The 19,094-nt window shown below is 40.5% G+C and overlaps 1 protein-coding gene across 2 annotated transcripts in view; it reads right to left on the bottom strand.

The window, feature by feature from the left end:
- The window catches only part of BTBD7 (BTB domain containing 7), a 51,332-nt gene extending 33,402 nt beyond the window's left edge, over window positions 1–17,930 (bottom strand). For both annotated transcript variants that reach the window (XM_083863496.1, XM_083863497.1), the window contains exon 1: window positions 17,733–17,930. The gene's annotated coding sequence lies outside the window, so the exon portion shown is untranslated. The remainder of the gene's footprint in view (window positions 1–17,732) is intronic.
- Between the last annotated feature and the right edge of the window lie 1,164 nt (window positions 17,931–19,094).

Genomic DNA, 19,094 nt, shown 5'->3' with positions numbered 1-19,094 from the left:
GGAGACACAACCATAAAACCACCACAGCAGCTTTCAAGCCAACCTGAGCTCACCCTGGCTCAAGGCTTGTAAATGAGAAAAGGGAGCTCCCATGGCTGCCCTCCCTGGCGAGACAGCCAGGTCATCTCAACTGCATACATCCCTGAACTTGTCTCCATGCAGATTCAGCTTCCTACACATCAGAAAACAGAGATAAAATACCCTCCTACATGAACAGAAGCCTACTTGGGATGAAGACAGAAGCAGAGCACACACAAAACAGGCAACATCACACCACTGAATACCAGTAAATCTTCTCAGCAAACACAAGCTGTTGGATCAGTTCAGTCTTAGCCATTGCATGCACTCATTTTCTCCCTTGTGCAGAAATAAGCTATTCAAAGATTACTGAATCCATATGGTGCAGATCTCTACTTCATTTATGAAAGACTTCACTGACTTAAGAAAAAAACACTTAGAAAATAAATTCATTAAAACAGTGACACTCCAACTGACTTCTGCATCCACCAAGAATATGTTGCTTAAATGCGGTGTAAATTTCTAGATGGAATTATTACACCCAGGACAAACTTTTGTCACCTTTCAGTCTGAATACTAACTTGCTTGCAGGTAAAGGCTAGCAACCTGAGTAGCCACCCTAACAAATTTCCTTTTCTCACCTAAAATTGGACTGGTTCATTTGGACTTGAGTCCTGGAACAATGCCATTGTTATTCCATTTTTCTGCATTCAGCTGTGGTGTGATAACTTGTATATTAGATGTCTACTAACAGTTTTCAGTTCTTCCTGACATAGAAAAGGGCCCAGGAGCTAAGTAAAAGAGGGAAGGGAAAAAAAAGTGTTGGGTTTTTATTTATTTTTTTATAAGTAAGCACTCAATATTTAGAACCAAGTCCCAGGAGGAAGTTAATACCTTCCACCTCCTTCCACTTGGCAACAAATACGTGCCAAAAGATAGAAGGAATGCGGTCAAGGAGTATATGCAACTGTTCAATACCATTAGCAGTCAATTCTTGAATTTGCAAACCAGGATTTAAATAAACTTGAAAAGGAATGTAATAAAAAATTCCTAAAATACATAATAGAGAAAATTATTTTATTTGGAGGCTTACCACAATAACATTGTTACACATTAAGCCCAAGTGAGTATCCTGCAGAATGAATTCACTCACTAAATTTAGAATACATAACTTCCATGCACTGCTAAGTCAGGTGTGTGCAGGCTGATTTCTTAAGAGTATTTTGCATCTTGAATTCAAACATTTTGTAGTTCATAAAGTGTACTGGGCCCCATGGCTCAAAACCAATCATAACCCTAGTTCCACTACTGTCCTTAACCTCACATATCAACTGAAAGTACATTTCTTTTATTTTCCAATACAGTACTAAATTTTACAAGATAATATTATATAACCCATGTTGCATTTTCTAAAAAATTTAGCTAGCACCAGTGATGAACTCTGTCCTGGAGGAAGCCCTGCTTTCCTCTCTTCATTCTCATAACCACTTTTCCTACCTTGTTTGTTCTGTCCCCAGTATTTTGTAAACCAGATAAACTGACCCACATTAGAGCCAACCTAAACAAAAAGTCAAAATACTATCAGGCACCCAATTTGTTTGTTATGGCATCACATGAATACTTGCACTACTGTGTCTTTGACAGCTAAGTGTACCTGAACCACTCATGGATTTAGATGCCTTTTTTGTTTGGTATGTTTTGCTGTTGTCCACATCAGCCTCTGTACTAAACACAGCCTGCCTGAACAGCAGTTAGTCTAGTATATAACTAGCTGAGTCTAGTCAATACAACTCAGCTACTGCAAAAACTCCAAGTCAAGAATGCAGCTTTGCCACAGTGAAAGGCACTTGTAAAAGGAGAGGAACATAAAAATAAAGAAAAAACTCCAAACCACAAACAATTAGATCTTCATTTGCAAAAGGGAAGATAGAGTTTGTCTCTTCTTGCAGAAGTTATCCTGCATACCAAAAGTTCCCTTATTTCAACTTATCTGAAGAATTTTTTAATTGCACTTTAGCCTCAGAACACGGCAATGGAATTTTGTTTGTTTTAAAAACTACCATCAGGTGAACTTTTTCTTTCCTTTTTATTAAAAGCCTGCATGCATCCCCGTAAGCATTACCAAAATGAAAGTAAATTCAACATCTGCTGACCAACTGAAACAGTTGTTGAGAGCAGTGACGCACGCACGGATGGGTTATGAACGTACACACACACACAGGAAAAGAGTTAAACTATGTCAAAGCTTGTTTTAAAAAGCCTGTACAGCAGAAAAAGAATATGGAGAGTGTTATGTGAAACAAGGAAGTTAATAGAAACCATAATTACCACTCCAAATCCTACAAAACAACACAAAACTGACTTTCAGATTATACTGATATTCGGAATAAAATTTAAAATAAACGTAAGTCTGGTTAAAGGTTTCAGTACCTGAAATAAGTTTCTCAGTCTTCTCAATATTTGTCACACTGAACCTATAAATCCTAAGAACCTGGATGACATGCATCTGAGGTATCTGGGCTGACTGCCAGGTATTCCTGGACTGGGAATTTTGATTTAACAAAATGTCTCTGCACAGAATGGACTTTGGGTAACAGCTACACTTTGTTTATATCATCACTCAGTACAAACATTTCATAAAATGTCCTGTAATTCACTGGGATCCAATTAATATAAAGGGCAAGTTAGGGAGTGCAACAACAGGTTTTACAACCATTTGATTTTTCCCCTGTAAAATTTTAAGAACTTTGTTTCTTTTGGAGTTGGTGCCATAGGATTATGCAATGGCATAATACTAAAACCAGAGTTGGAAATTATATCAAGTACATGCACATACCTGTACCAACATGGTATTTCAGGTTTTCATTTTACCTAACATGTTTTAAATATACTATGAGTAAATGACAACCCAGGTATCATAAGAATAACTTATTCATGTTTGCTTAGATTTTTATGCAGACCAAAAATGTTATGCTATTTTACCCCAACAGCTCATTTCAAGTAACAAGCACAAGTTTACTGCAAGATGAGATGACAAGATCCAGCAATAAAAAGCACCAAGCCCAGTAAGGAAACACATCAAATAAATTTCAGCAAAGACAAATGTACCTCCATAGAAGTTAGGTAGGTCAATAACTGAAATAAAAAAATCTCATGAGAATGGACCATTGCTATCACACCCACAGTACATCCCACCAGCTTCCCTTACCATCCTGAACCTGCCTCCAGCAGAACAGTGGTCTGCTGACCAACAGAGAGCCCTGAGCCATCACCAAGTGATTCAGGAACAACCCTATGCTCAGAAGAATAGAAGGAAGTTCCCATCCACTGAGAAGTTTCCAGAGCCAGCCCTGGCCATGCTGGTTGTTATGCTGGAATTTCAAGTCAACAACATTCAAAGGCACAAGTTCTTAAAAACAAAGACTTTAAATCGCTTGTGACTGGAGTTCCAACTGCTTGTTCAGATGTGCATGGAGTATTTAGCTCATTTTTCTTATGCTACTGGAAGGTGGTTTTGCAAGTAAGAGGAGTTGACAAAAACTGAGTGCTACCTGTCCTGACCTTCTTCTTCCATGGATGAGACACTCAGAGCTACTGGTACACCCTCAGATTTTGTGGAGGTAGAGTCTCCAATCTCAGAAGTGTACAAGCTAAAGGGCTGAATGCATATAGGACAGGGTACCTGAAAGAAATTGTGTAACTGGCAAGTAATTTTCTGTTCAAAGGAAACAACTGAAATTTGAAGGCTCAAGTTGATTATCCCTGACACACACGTAAATCCACGCAAAGCCTATTTTGATTCCTTTTTATAATCCAGTCAAGCAATCAACCTTTGTCATTATTCAAAATTAACTGCATAATGCAATAGTAAAGTGCAACTGAAACAGCTGAAAGGTTGTGGTTTAGATCAGTTCTGTACAAAAAATACAAAATGGATAACATTCTTTACGATGCGGGCATGTTATTTCATTATTTACTGCATTGGAAAGAAAGACAAATCCAATAAGCAAAACACCAGAGCTTAAGCCACATCAGCAGTTACCAGCTCAAGAGGGCAAGAAAAAGCAGATATAACTAGATTATGAAAAGTGACTGCATTACTCAGTGCTTTGCTGAGAATCATGTGTTCCAGCTATCACAAAGAACCTTTTCTTATGGTTAAGCGTAAAATTTACAGCATTTTCTCTTCCATGAAGTAGTATGCTTCTCCATCAAGAAGCACCTCCATCTTTTGAAATGGAGGTGATAAAAACACCACAATAGTCCTAGCTTTTTATTTCTAGGTTTGTTGAGAATCAGAGGACTGAGTTTTAGTGGGGAAAATCCACCAAAAACCTGTACTGATTTTCAACCTTTTCTCTGAGGAATCAGAATGAAAATTAAAAGAACTATGCTCAAATAGAGCACAAAGGAATGTTGACTAGAAGATACACACACTTCAGAAATTGAAAACACCGAGCAGCATTGCAACACTTGAAAAAACCCCACAGAACTTACAGGGGAAAAACCTCTTTTCAACACTGTCTTTGCAAACAGCACTCCAAGTAGTATTTCTGATGATCAGCAAAGCAATTTCAAATATGATATGAACATGTCACATTGCAGAAGTAAATAAGTAATGTCATTAACAGAGACTGACAGGTCAAATCACCAACAGCAGTGTGGAAGCAAGGGACATCAACATATTTATATTCCTCTAAACACAAAAATTTCCAGCAGCTAAAAAATTCAAACACACAAAGCACGCAGAGACAAACTGAATTACAGCAGTACAATCCTGCATGGAATAGGCTGTCCTTCACAAGCAATTTAAATGTCTTCATATACTGGCAAATAAATTTTCATCTCTCTTACATCAGTGATTCTTCCAGTTGGTTGCAAAAACACACTAATTTACCAAAAGCCTATTCTGATTGATAAAATTCATGTGAAAGACTTAACTAATGTTCCTGAAGATGAATTCAAAACACTTCTTTCAGCCAAATGAGCAAGAGCTCATTTATGGCCCTCTAGGACTCCCTTGAAGTGAAATGACAGCATGTATTCTTCAATGACTCTCCATTTTTTCACAAGTTAACTTGAAAGGAACATTATCTGATTTAGATAAAAAACATCATTAAATCTACTTTATAAGAAAATCAGAGAAATCCTATCCACCAAATCTTTATCAATATCACTAAACAGAGTAATTAGGTATGAACATATCCATTTACAGGAAAATGAGTATAATTAATTTTAGCCAATCTAGAATAATTGCAGCACAGTCTGACACAGTGTGATAAATTCTGAGGAGTCTAAATGTGTTTCAAAAGGCCTCTTCTGAGCAAAAATTATCCACATGCCTTTTTCTTTTAAGAACGGCAAAGATTCTTTGGTTTAGATATATGAACACATCAGCTGGTTAAGACAGAAAAAGGAACTTCCAAATTACATGAAAAGTACCTCAGAAAAAGGAACTGACCTTTTTCTATTTTTTTTTTTTAAAGTAATCTGCTTTTTTCTTTCTGTTAAAGTTCAGGCCAACACTTTGTCTTGTCAGGCAGTGAGCTAACTCATGGAGATTTCAGCTATTTTCAGCTTCGGATACTGAGATCAAATACCATTCTGGTAAGACCACTGCCCTCCTCAGTGTGTCTCCAGATAACGACTTTCCATTACTGCAGCAATATCCATGGTCACCTGTTCCTTTCCCCCGCCTGGAAAAGGCAGGAGTAATAACCTTCTGCACGAAGCTCTACCACCTTTATACAGCCTATTCATGGGATCCTTATCCCTGTACCCTTCATCTGTCAACAGGATTGCTGCTTCTCCTGGAACAGGCAGGCAGTCTTTAATCTCTGCAGTCTTCTACTCCCATGGAATTTTATTCTGTTTAGTCTGAGAGTGCCTCCCAAAGCTCCCTGTCTCATTAAGAGAATTCCTCCTCTTGCTCAAGCTGTGACCCAACCACAGCACAAAATCCTGTTTTCAATTGTCAAATCTACTAACACGGGAAAATCTTGGCTCAAACCCCAGTCATATGAAAGATCCATATACCCTACAGTTTTCCTTGTACTGGAGTCATTTTCCCTTTTTATCCAGGCCCAATTATTTCACAGAATGCCATTTACTCTGAATGAGAACATGGGAGCTTCCTGTACAAATAATGCTTGTAAATTCAGTGCCCAGTTACATTCACACTTCTCTCAGAACATGCTGCCTCTGAGAGAGCATTGGAGTCACTAATAGGGCAATCCCAGACACTGTGCTCTGTACCTATGTAAGTAGGCAAGCAGCACCCATCCTATCTTATGACTTACTATTTTCAACCCATCTTCAAAAAAGCAACCTTTTCATCACTCAGCTTTAGTTCCCTTATTAACTTCCACAGCCTGAGTCATCTCTGGTGATGACACTGCTTGAGGTTTTCACAACAATAGCTCCAACATCAAAGCAGACTAAAAAGTCTTGGACCCACATACTGATCAGCCTTCTCATATGGGTGGCCTCTTTTAATAGATCAGACAAAAAATTACTTCTATCTTAATTTGGCTGCAGTCAACTCTTCATCCTGCCAGCCAGTCATTGTATCAGTAACAACATCTTGCGGTATTTCTGTTGCTCGGAACATCATTCCTCATGACTACAGTGTTTCTATACAACGCTCTTCCTTTACATTCAAGCTTCTAAGATGCTTGGTAACAATACACAGCTCATCTATTTCCGCTGAAACCCTGCCTGTGGCTAAAAAATGCTATTACCAATATTGCTGTATATCCAAAACATTTTTCTCTGCACTTCAGGCCTGAATACCCCACCATTCCTTTTCTTCTGTACACCATCCTCTCTGTGGGTCCTTCTGTCATCACAACAGCCATTTCATCCATTCAGCCTTTTTCTCTTTGATAAAACAAGTTTGAAGTATTGGCTGCTAGCATCACTTCTTACACATTTAAACACTAATGGGTACATCTATATACAATAGAAAAACTGGAAGGGGGAACATGAAAAAGTGTGGTAAAGAACCAAAAGGCTCAACCTAGTCTAGCCATATCATGAGACATCAGGAATTTTATTAAAGACACACTGATTTTCCTTATTGAAGACAGCACTAAGTGACAGCCAAAACATTCCTACAGTTTGAATACTTTCAACAGTAAGCCACAAGCCATGACAAGTCTTCCATCCAACCAAACCACAGTGGCAATCTGGATTTAGAATGCTTTATTTGGTGTATACAAACCCAGGCTGGTTCAGCAGCACTGGTTCCATGCACATTTCCTCAGCACCAGTGCTCACCATGGCTACCACCAGCATCTCCCCAAAGCTCCTCCATCATGTCAGCAACTAAACACAGGTATTCTCTTCTGTGAGATCTTTCTCTCCCCAGTGTAGTTAGCTCCCTGCATCCATTTACCAAATGGCTTAAGGAACCCAGATGATGCCACAGAGAAGGAAGAACAGCAAGAAAAGGTTACTTTGCTCCCCACAATCAAACATAACATGCAGTTTCACTAGCACTCAGTTGACAGTCTCCAAAAAATAAATATTCACAGCACCTATTCCTGCAGCAAATCTGTACCCCTTCACTGTAGCAAACATTTGGAAAGCCATTCAAGTCTTGACTGGACTGTTTTTGTTTTCAGTTGATCCTCTGGTGTGGCTGCTGCAGCCATTGCCCAAGTACAGCACGGCCTCAGTCTTCATTCAGCCAACTACCACTGTCAATGAAAACATCTGATTTTAGGTGGGCAGCTATAAGCCCAATTTTGCAATATGTTTTTTCTTCTCCAGAGCTCCTAAAAAATTAACAGTAGGAAAAATCACCTGCAAAGCAAGGGCAGTCCTAGCAGAAAAAGGCAATTTAAACAGCAGTCACCACTGCTAGGATTCACCATGACAGTGCTCCCTCTATCTAGGTGGCTGATTGCTGCTTTTTTGGCCTGTACTTATTTTTCTCTGTATTTGTGCTGTTTGTTCCCTCCTCGGTTAACAACACTCCACACAGCAGCCATAACTACTAAAGGTCCATGGGAGTTGTTGCTTTTTCAAATGCTTGGACGATTTTAAATTAGCAATTCCAGAATACATACATCTAGGTATTACTCATATAGGAAAAATATAAAGCCAAGCCTATGTGAATTTTAATATATTCCCCTCAGTCTAGTGAACTAATCCTGTGACAGGGAGAGGCTAACTGTGCATGCAGGACTCACTGCCTGTCAGCTCTTCACAGGTACATCAGGGTGATCTGACAATACCACTAAAGCCAAACTAACAGGGAACTGTACCTTCCCCTCACTCTCCATCCTGCCAAGGGGTTTTCTTACTTCCCCACACACTACACACAGAGATTATATGATCACAAACCAAGTCATTTCAAATGGCTGATCCATCACCCCACTGCTGGAGAGAGTGGCAGAAAAACAGACAGGGAGAGGGAACTCCAGAACGTTTGTCTGACAGGCAGCTAAAACTGGATCAGGATCCTCATAGCTCTCAATATGAAGAGAGCAGACTATTCCTATTAGACTGCCTCACAACTCCACAAAACTATACCCTTGTAGTGATTCTTTCTGTTCTCTCTGAGTGACTCTTCAAGACACTGGCCTGGCACCAGGGTCGATACTCACATATTCCCCTTGTCTCCTAACAGCCACCGTCACTCCCAAGTCTATTCTGTTCACTGCTGCAGGAAGCAATACAAAATCAAATTGTAAAATTGATTGTACATGGAATTTATACAACAGTTGACTTACATGAGACCACGTAAACTGGTTATGCACTGCTGCCTCCTGAGCAAGGGTGAAATTCCTGGTCAAATCCACAGAACATTTTCCTTGCATTTAGAGGTTTTAAAGACAACTCTCCCACAACTAACACAATGATCTTATACCTGTTCTTATAAATCAATTATAACTTCATATACTAAGGTTTTAACAGTTACTTAAAAACTTACACATTTGAAAGATGTCTCCTTTGGTTGGACTCTTCTGCGTGGTTAATTTAAATTCATTAACTTCAGCAGAAAATGTTAAGAGCCACACTGATTCCACCAACTAACATTTTTATATTGTAACATCTGATGCCAAGAAATCTTTCCGTGCTGTATATTTCAAAGTTTTCAGCCATTTTGGAGATAGTAGCAAAATACATTAATATTGTAACACTTCCCCTCAAAATCCTCAAAAGTTACACCAGTAACTTCAGTTTCAGTAGTTACCTTCATTAATACCTACATTTAGATTCCATAAAAGTGTAGCAAGAACTAAATACTCACAAAATTCAGGGAATGTCCTGCCCAAAACTACAGGAATTAATTTCAGAAAATATACTTTCTCAATGATAAAAGAAATCAATTAAGGAAGGAAAGGCTTAGTCAGAAAACCAGACTAGTACTTAGCCTGCAATTAGGTTGGAGCTTTGTTTACATTTTCCCCTTGGCAAGAAAAGGAAGTTATGTCTTCCACATTTCCTGCAACAAGCTTTCTCTGCACTTCCAAAGCATTTTTTTGTTCTGTAACATGAATATGCAAGTTTTACAGAGCAGTCAAAAGAGCATCACACATGTTGACATAACGTTGTTTCTGAAAACAGAGGCATCAATCATGTACATATTTAATTTAATTAATTCAGCCACATCTACACATAACTCATGAACACGGACTTTTAAAGGCTGGAGAGTTAGAAAAGCTTATGGGGTGGTTTTTTGTTTAACTATTTGCTAAGGCAAATCTGCCCTTTGAGCACACTTGATATGCTTTAACTCCTCCTTCTCCCCCCACAAGATCTGAAGCTTTTCAGATGTCCCAAAATACTAAAAAATTAACAATTTTTCAAAGAAATCAAACAAAACTTTTAGAAGGAAAGCAAAAGTCTGATGCATTGCACTAATTACAGAAGTTACTCCATTAGAGAAACCCATTGCTCCTAATGTAATTTTGGACCAAATTTTGTTTTCTCTCTCATACAAAACTGTCCTTGATACCACAATTCCTTTACATTCAAAGAAAGGGCAAAATTCAGAAATTTTGCCAGCCTGTCCTCTACTGCTCTACTTGTCAAACCTCCTTTGATTCTTCCATGATTTGGAAAGTTCCTTAATGTATAGAAAAAAATACAACATTGCCACCAAAAGAAAAAAAGAAATCTCACTTCCCTCTCTATCTAGATAATCATTCCCACTCAACTCTCCATTCATGTTCAATGAACAGGAACAGTTCTCAGCTGGATCAGTTTTCAGATTAATAAAAATAAGAGGTTCATTTCAATAAGGAAACACATTAATCTTGTATTTGTGGAAAAAAAGGCAAATTCCCTTTCCTTCCAAACATAAAACAAGGATGAAACTCCAGATCCACAAGATATTTAAATAAAAGCACCCTCATTACTAAGTTGAAGATTGCTAATGCCTAATACAATTGAGCTTTGATGCAGCTAACAGTCACAAAATGTGGAATTTTCCATTTTAATTCTCCAGCAAAAGTAAGTTAATAGCTTAAAACAGAATGAGAGAGGAAGGGAAGGAGGAGAAAGGACAGCAGATGCCCAAGGTAGTGGTGGGGAAATATCTAGATTGGCACAAGTCTGTTAATCCAAAGGGGAAACTTTGAACCAATAATTAACTGAGAAATTATGCAGTAAAACAAAATTACCTCAGATGTTCTCAGAGGAGAAATTCAAATGTCTTGAGAAACTCAGAACAAGACACAAGAAATTTTATTTTACTTGCAGTGGAAAAGCCCTGAGTAATAGAACAGATATTTTAGAAAGTTTGTAATAAGAGTGTACTTCTGATTAACAATTTTCAGAAGACATGTAATTTAAGCTTTAAAACCAACTTCAAGTAGTAACTGCCCCAGTTATAACATCAAAGACTGTGGTCAAATGCAGTTAAAGACAAGCAGCTTTGATGCAGTGCAGAAATACATCTAAGAATCACTTTACCAGAGGTTACCAGGTCTTCGGATCCATGCCTAGAACTACAAAATACAACTAGACAGGTCTTATACTGTTTGGCATTTCAAGTCCTAATGCACATTTCCAGAAGTGCTTAATGGAGGACTAAATCCTAGAAAGATTTTAATGACCAAGTAAGAAGCAAGAGGTACTTTTTGACCTAAATCATGTACCTTTTAATGTATCTTTTAAAAAGAATACATCAAATTATTCTCTTAAATATTGTCTTTGGCTATACAAAAAACCTCCAAAAACCAAAACAATTGGCCAAGCTGAGATTTGAGAATTTAAAGCAGTAAACACAAATTCTTATCCAAAATTTAGATAAGCTAATCACTCATGAAAATAAACTGCAGAGAAGATGGAGACACTTGATACACTGGGAGTGGGGGGTTCACAAGAACACTGAGTAGCTTCTCATGCTGCCATACACATTCCTTTGTAGAAATTATGGTGTTACATCCAGCTCACCAGTAACAACTGCTGCCTCTCAATACTGATACAGCTCACATTATTCCTCCTTCAGTACCAAGGCCATCACTACACTCAGTAACACAAAGCTTCCCATCTCCAGCATGCATTTTGTCAACTCAGTGTTCTTATATCTTGCTTGTCTCTGTGGCATAATAAAAAAACAATTTCAAAGACTTCCTAGAAGTACCTCATTATAGACTGGCAAAGGTGTTTTCAACTTAAAATGACAGTATAAGCAATTTGATGTAGTTCAGAGAGCAGCAGTCACTATCAGAATGACTCTAAAGAAATCCATGAACCTTTTAACATTATCTCCTCTACTTGCATTCTAGACATTTTATATGCATTTAATTTCATTTCTCAAGATGTCTGAAGTTGAGATGTCCAGTATAGGAAGAACCAAGGTACAATGACATCAGCCTTTAATATATTTACATGCTATGTTGGTCTGGGATTCTTTGGGATTTTTTTAAATGGGTAATACAAAATTCCACTGTGTATGTCTACACTCCTTCCTTCTTCAAGATGAAATCTTCTGGTCATTCAGTTAAGTATCACAAGCAGCTTCAGAGGTTGTTAGCCATTTATATATATTTAAGACATACATCTGGGTACATGAGAAAAAAACCTCTGAATGCCCCCACGTATAAAAAGAACTTCAGCACAACCTCACTGTATACACTGCGGAATTTAAGTGGATAAGCACTTTAATTATCACAGCAGAAGGAAGGCTTTAAATAAGACAACTTTCTAGACAAAGTCAAAAAATCACCAAATCCACAACAAACCCAGTTTAACAGTCAACAAACCACTTCTTCCACACCTTTACATCAAGAATCATAATTTGAAAAAACCTAAAGCAGAAGATCAAAAGAGATCAAAGAATAAGGGAGCACCAGTCCACAAAACACTGTCTTGTTGCATTCTGATTGTATTTGTTATGTTGGAATGCTTTTAATCAGCTCTCAAGCAGCTTTTCTAATATTGGGGTCAGGAGAAAAAAAGCATGAAAAGGAACTTTTGTCACTCATACTGATTATTTTTAAAGCACTTAAAATAACCTATCCATTTACAGAAGTATTTTATATTCTTCATTGCAGTACAGAGATCTGGAGTAGCAGATAAGCAAAGCAGCACTTCAATTTCTTACTAATGCAACATGATCTACTTGGTCAGTCAAAAAATACTTCAATTTTTCTATAAATAGGTATAAAAATTTACTCGTGTCGGATGCCTTCACAAGACACTGGTATTCTTGCTCTTTGTATACGAAACCTTGATTAAATCTCAGTGGCAGACTATGAGAACAATCTTCTCTCATCCAAACTGCAGTTTAAAATACACAGGCAAACACACACAGATACATTTTGCAGCTCTACTGATCCCACAGAGCTTCTGCAAGTTCTGGGTCACAAAATAATAAGCCAAACTAAAGAACCAAGCAGCAGTCACTTATTACGTTACTGTTTCCATCAACTCCGTCCAGTTTAGCCATTGTTACCATCAGCAGAATGGTAAAATGTCCTGATAGTTACCCTGAGACTAGGTTTTAACAGATCTTGGAAAAGGTGTCAAAATTACATATCATTATGCAACAATCTTGCATATCATTAATTAGCTTGATCTCTCTCCAAAGCACTTCCCACAAGATAACGTTAAAAATCAGAAGTGATGAAGAAAAAGAGATTAATCTTAAAAGCTACAAGTTACCATAATGAAATGATCCTGTAAGAAAGAGGAGAGAGTAGAAATAAAAAGGCTCTTTAACAATATGGGGAATCACAATAACTGCAGAACTAGAAAGATATTCTTTAAAAGAGATTTTTAGAAATTAAATTCTACCCTTTACTATTACTACAGTGGGTTGGAAACAGGGTATGACAGGAGTGAAAAGAAAGGACGAACACAAAAAAATCCAGTCCTTTGAATACAGGAAGAACTGAACAAGCAGTGACATTTGAGTGCCAGAAAAAATACACAGTATGAATGACCATTGAATTCAGGCAAAATTTGAGGACAAAGATCAAATAGGATTTAGAAAATAATCAGTCAGTTATACAGGTAACAGCTCACGCTTGAATGCCAAGTTCGAAAAACAAAGATCATTTAGAAGATACTTCTGAAACATAAAACTGATTTAAGAAGATGTTGCCTTAAACACTATAACTCTACACTTCATACTGAAAGTTTCTTCTTAATCAGTTTTGACTGCTGTTAAATTTTTCTCTTGCATGTTTTAGCACTTGAACATCTAAATAACCAGTTTAAATCCACTGATGATAGAAAATCTCCAAGAGGCTGGACAGGCCTGCAAGGCCACCAGTAGTTAAAAGTTCATATTCAGTAGTGTTTGGTGTAAGCTTGCACAATACCTGCACAAAATGGAGCAAAAAAAAACCAGATTTAACTTTAACTAAGTGTATAATTAGGTATGTACTTGAATCCAACATATCAGGGAACACAGTTCCACCCTGATCCCCTTTACCTCCCTGGCCTCACCTTTACACTGTGCTAACAAACAGACTTTACAGAGCAATGTGATGACCCAGATGAAGGATCTGACACAAAGTTATTTTGTGCTTTAGTGGTTTATTTTTCATACAGATCAATTTCCTGAATGTTTCAGAGTGAAGGCATGTAAACAACCCTACCAACACAGCTGAGGGGACAGTGCAGGAGGTAAGGAAAAGGAGCAGTGGACTGAAAGTGTTTAAACCAATTTTGCCACTAAGCATCTATCAAGAACCTCATAGGTATCCTTATTATTGTGGGTTCCCCCCTGCCAGTGGGACAGGGAACAGAATCAGAAGGCAAAGAAAAAACAGTGCAGTAAAACTCATGGGTTGAGATAAGTACAGTTAAATAATTGAAATAAACCAAAACATAATAATCATAATAACAATTTTGATCTCCTAGTGTCCATTCATTACATAGAAAGCATCATTACTGATGGTATCCTTCTTGGGAGACATGCAGGACAGACTGGATGGGTGTAAAATGCAAGACTAGATTCAAATGTGGCATCTGCAGTCCCTTCTTGTAGTTCAGGCATACTGGTATGCCAACATAGGAAAGAGCCTTCTAAAAATCCACAATAGCTTCTATCCAAAGATTTAAGAATACTGACAAGACTTATCCTTCAAAGAGCCTGGGAAACGAAACAAAGCAATAGCTAGATAACTCACTGGAAGCTCACCCAACACACCCGATCTAGGACTCCTGGTCCCCACTGCATGCACAATAAAGTTGTGCATCAAGTTTCCAGACCAGTGTGAAAAAATGGGAAAAGACATTCATCTGATAACAGAAATCAAAAATCATGTAAATATGTTAAGAAAAAGCAAACAAACAAAGAGAAGTTTAGAGTTAATACTAAAACTTGCAGTACTCTATCACGATTTGCTGTAAGAGCAGATTCTTATCAGTCTCCTTAGGAATATAGTTCTTTCTTCTTATGTGCAATCTCGTAGTTTCCCTTTAGAGCTGTTTATTGATTAAAGTGAACTATACACAGTCCATCAATGTCCATAGGATGTTTTCATTCATCTTACTGTTTGCCTCTGAAAGGCAGCCAGCTACAACTGTCTCAGTCACCACAGTGTATCCAAGACATCAGAATAAACTCCCCTTTCCTGCATGTGGTCTGGTATATCAAAAGAGCAAACAGGCATCAGGGTGGCAGAGGAGCAAGCAGGGCTACTGTCCCACCTCCTCCTGTGGCCATGGGCAGGACCCTGAGACACCACGCCACCACTGCAGCTTGCTAACAGGACAGGAGACATTGTCCCAGCCTAAAATTCATCCCCAGCAAACCCTGAGATTAATTGTCATCAGTGACAATTAATCTGTAAACCTGACACCATGTACACAGCAACATGAAAGGCTGCTTTCAAAATGAAGACTTGATATTTTGTTGTTAATTCATCAAGCTCTGGCAGTTTCACTGAATTAAATTTAAAAAGCTGGCTGCAGAGGCAGCACATTCTACTCTAATTTAACAGTGAGCAACACAGGTTCATAACACAAAGTTTGGAGTTTCTCAGACAATCTTGAAAACTAAGAGGGGAAAAAATTTTAAAAATCCCTGTGACAAATCCATGCAAGTCTTCCAGGAAAGCTTATAAAAGTAATCCTATTCTTTCATGTATGAGTCTTTGCAAATCAGTCCATGCCAGCTATAAGCATTACACCACCACTGTATATGACTCAGCAAGAGAATCTGGACATATGAAGAGAATTCACTTACTAATATAAGAGGTAAGGATTTTTAAAACGGCAACAATTACAACAATGCCACAGTAAACAAACCAAGACAAGTTGTCACCGTGCTCCTTGTATGCTTAAGCATACAAACTAGATCAGAATGTCAAACCCATTTATACATTGGCTGAAGTTTGAAAGCAAGTAAAACAATGCTTAGTGCAGCTGAGCTGAAATACAAAGGATTCAACAGCTGTTTTCATCTCCAATGAACAAAAACAAACACTGGCTGTACATCTGACACAAAACACTGAGCTCCATTTCCAAGATTACCTGTGTGCAGCCCAAGTCTATGCAAGTCTAACTTTAGAGCTGAATACAATCCAGTGAGCAATCGGCAGCTTTATGTTGTAACTTAAGATACAAGCTTGATTTACTGAGACATTCATGACATGTTTACATATAACCATGAACAGATAATAATGTTTACAGGGCATTAACTGACACAGCAAAGTAGCAAGTTCTTAAATAGCTCAATAATGCTTTGGTTCATCAACTGAGACTATAGTTATCTAGTTGATAAATTATTCTAAAAAGGGAGAAAACATCATAATCCATACTTAATCAATACACTGTCTTCATATAGATATTCTACATAATAAGCCCTCAAACCTTGCCTTATAAGCATTACAGTCCACAGAATTTGTACATAACCAACAGACTTCTGTTCCACATCCTCATAAATAACATCTACAGAATTATTTTTGTTACAATGGTAGCAGACTCTTAGTCAACAAGGGGTGGAGGAAAAAGAATTTTCATTGAATTCTTAAGCAAAAAGTTCAAATGGAGAATGATCTAAAAGGAAATTCCCCTCCCTGCACCATCCTGTGTGAAGGACACTAATACAGAACTAGGATTAAATATTTGAGACAAGAAAGGAGAAGCTTAGAAGCTTCATCCTCTTCCCTAAGATCTTTCAGATGAAGAGGGTGAAGCTTCACCTTCTCAAGCTTTTCAGTGTCTCAACACCAGTTATGATATTTAGGTTGGGTTTTTTTTTTGGTTTTTTTTTTTTTTGTTGTTGTTGTTTTTTTTTTTGTTGTTTTTTTAGCTTTTGGGGTTTTTTTTTCTCCACTTTTTTAATGAAAACAGAGCATGCAGTATGTGGTAAAACCTGAGGTGATCACATCCCCATGGTGTATCTGCCAAACACTTTAAATTTGTTATTATGTTACACTGGTTTGAAGCAAAGCCTCCAGCGATGCTACACCGCCTCAGGTAAATTCTCACACAAACCACCATCACATCAACACGGATTTTATTATCCCACCATCGTATTTTATGTTAGCACTCGACATGTGTGTCATCTTTCACCCAACGGCCTCAAAGGGGATGGCGGGGAAGAGCAAGTAGAAACACGAACGAAGAGAAAAGCACTTATCCCACCGGCAGCGGGAATATTCCAGAGGCACGAGCTGACATATCGCCTACAGAGCTCTCCAAGTTTCTCCAGGAACACCGCGGTAACACCTGTACGGGGCGGAGCGGGACAGAGCCCCGCAGACCCCGGGGCAGCGGCCCGGCCAGGGACAGGGGCACGAACACGGCCTGGGCTGACCCGGGGCAGGGGCAGGGTCGGGGCTGCCCCGGGGCACAGTCACAGTCCCGGCCCCGGCGGGACCCCGAGGCCGCTCTCCACCGGCCCGGCACGGGCGGAGCTCCCTCGGCAGCCCCACGGCTCCTGCGGGGGTCGGCTCCGAGCACCGCTCCGGCCCCGCGGGGAGGAAGGGAGAGAAAGGAGGGAGAGAGGAGGAGAGGGAAGGGGCGGCGAGGCAGGACCGGCAGCGCGGACAGGCATAGCCGAGGCCGCTGCTGCCGCTCCGGACGGCAGACCCCGCGGGCCGGGAGCGGCACGGGGAGCGAGACTCCTGCCCGCGGCGGGGCCGCACGGAGCCGCGGGACGAGCCGCCCGCAGCCGGCCCGGCAGGGCGGGCACCGAGCCCCGCCGTGGGGGCGTCGACGGTCTTGCCCCCTCCCCTCCGCCGTGGTGACACCAAGCCCGCGTCCCCCTCCCGGCCCGGCTCCCCGCGGTGCCTCACCTCCGGCAGCCGCTGGCCGCCGCCATCCTCCCGCTCAGCGCCGCCCGCTCCCGCCCGGCCCCGCTCCGGCCGCCGCCATTTTGCTCCCGAGCCCCAGGCTCGGCCGGGCAGCGGGAGCGCGCACGGCGCCTGCGCGGCGGCGGCGGTGCGGCGCGCGAGCCACGTGGTCCGGGAGGGCGGGGCCGGGCTGAGGGGGCGTGCCCAATGGGCGGGGCCGGGCCTGAGGGGCGGGCGGCGGTGGCGGGGCTCGGGGCTCGGGGGGTCCTGGTGCTTTTCCCCGCACGGCCGCTCTGGGGTCCCGCTGAAAAGCCGGGCCCGCCCTGTGTGCCCCTGCCACCAGCGCGGCCCCAGCGCGGCGGGCACTGCCTGCTCCCTGTGACACATCCCCCAGGCTCGGTGCCGTGCCCAGATGCAGAGGTGTCTGCAGTGTAAGTGGTGTGTCTGCACATGTTCTTTGTCCTTCAGACTAACGTAAGCTGCTTACATTAAGCCTCTGTCTGCCTCCTAGCTTTGCCAGACTGCCATGAGCTTGTTAGGGGCAGGGCACAGTCAGATTCCGGGTTTATTGTTCATACTAGGGGTATATACTGCTCACCTGGAAATTAACTCCCACCACCTTTCCAGCTTCTGATAACCTCTCTCAGCGTGAGAAATTAGTATTTCACTCGTCTGGGTGAAAGTAGGTGCCAGCAGTAGAAATGCTTCTGGCTGTTCCCACCACTGCTGGTGTCAGCCGGGTACATTTTTCTTCAAAGCAAGGCCCCTGTTGATACAGCCAGGATCAGCACCTGTCTGCCACCACGTCTGTGAGATCACTGTTTTCTAAGTCAGTGAGAGTGACCAAAAATACCTGCCAGCATTTGATTAGAACAATAAAAACTCCTAAGTGAACTGAACAACTTGTGCCCACTTAAAGAACGAAGCACTGCATGTCTATATTTGAGAAGGTCTGAGAAAAGTTCCGTGCATAGGCCAAAAATCTGATTAAATCACATGCTAGAAAATACTCAGCAAGCTGAAAGCCACATCTATGGTCATTCCTGGTTGGTAAAAGCAAGCTGTGACTGATTACATCCCCTCCTGATTCTGCTGACAGTCCATTTCTGGAGGGAAGCCTTCCTCCCACTTGGCATCCTGCTTTCCTCCATCTCTGTAATTAACTTGCCTGGATGCTGCAGACCTCCCTAACTACCACTTGGCGCAGCATCCCGTGGTGCTCGGCAGCTTACCAAGGAGCTGGGGATAAAACAACCTCTAATATGTTTGCCCATGCTGTAGACTGTTTCTTACTGGTTTCAGCCTAAAAACAGAGGAGAAATGCAGTGGGGTTTATAGACATTATTATGTACTCCTAGGGGTTTT

This window comes from Zosterops lateralis (genome assembly GCF_965231275.1).
Source record: "Zosterops lateralis genome assembly, chromosome: 6".
Lineage (NCBI taxonomy): Eukaryota > Metazoa > Chordata > Aves > Passeriformes > Zosteropidae > Zosterops > Zosterops lateralis.
Note: the sequence above shows the minus strand (reverse complement) of the source record. Positions and strands in the feature narration are given on the sequence as shown.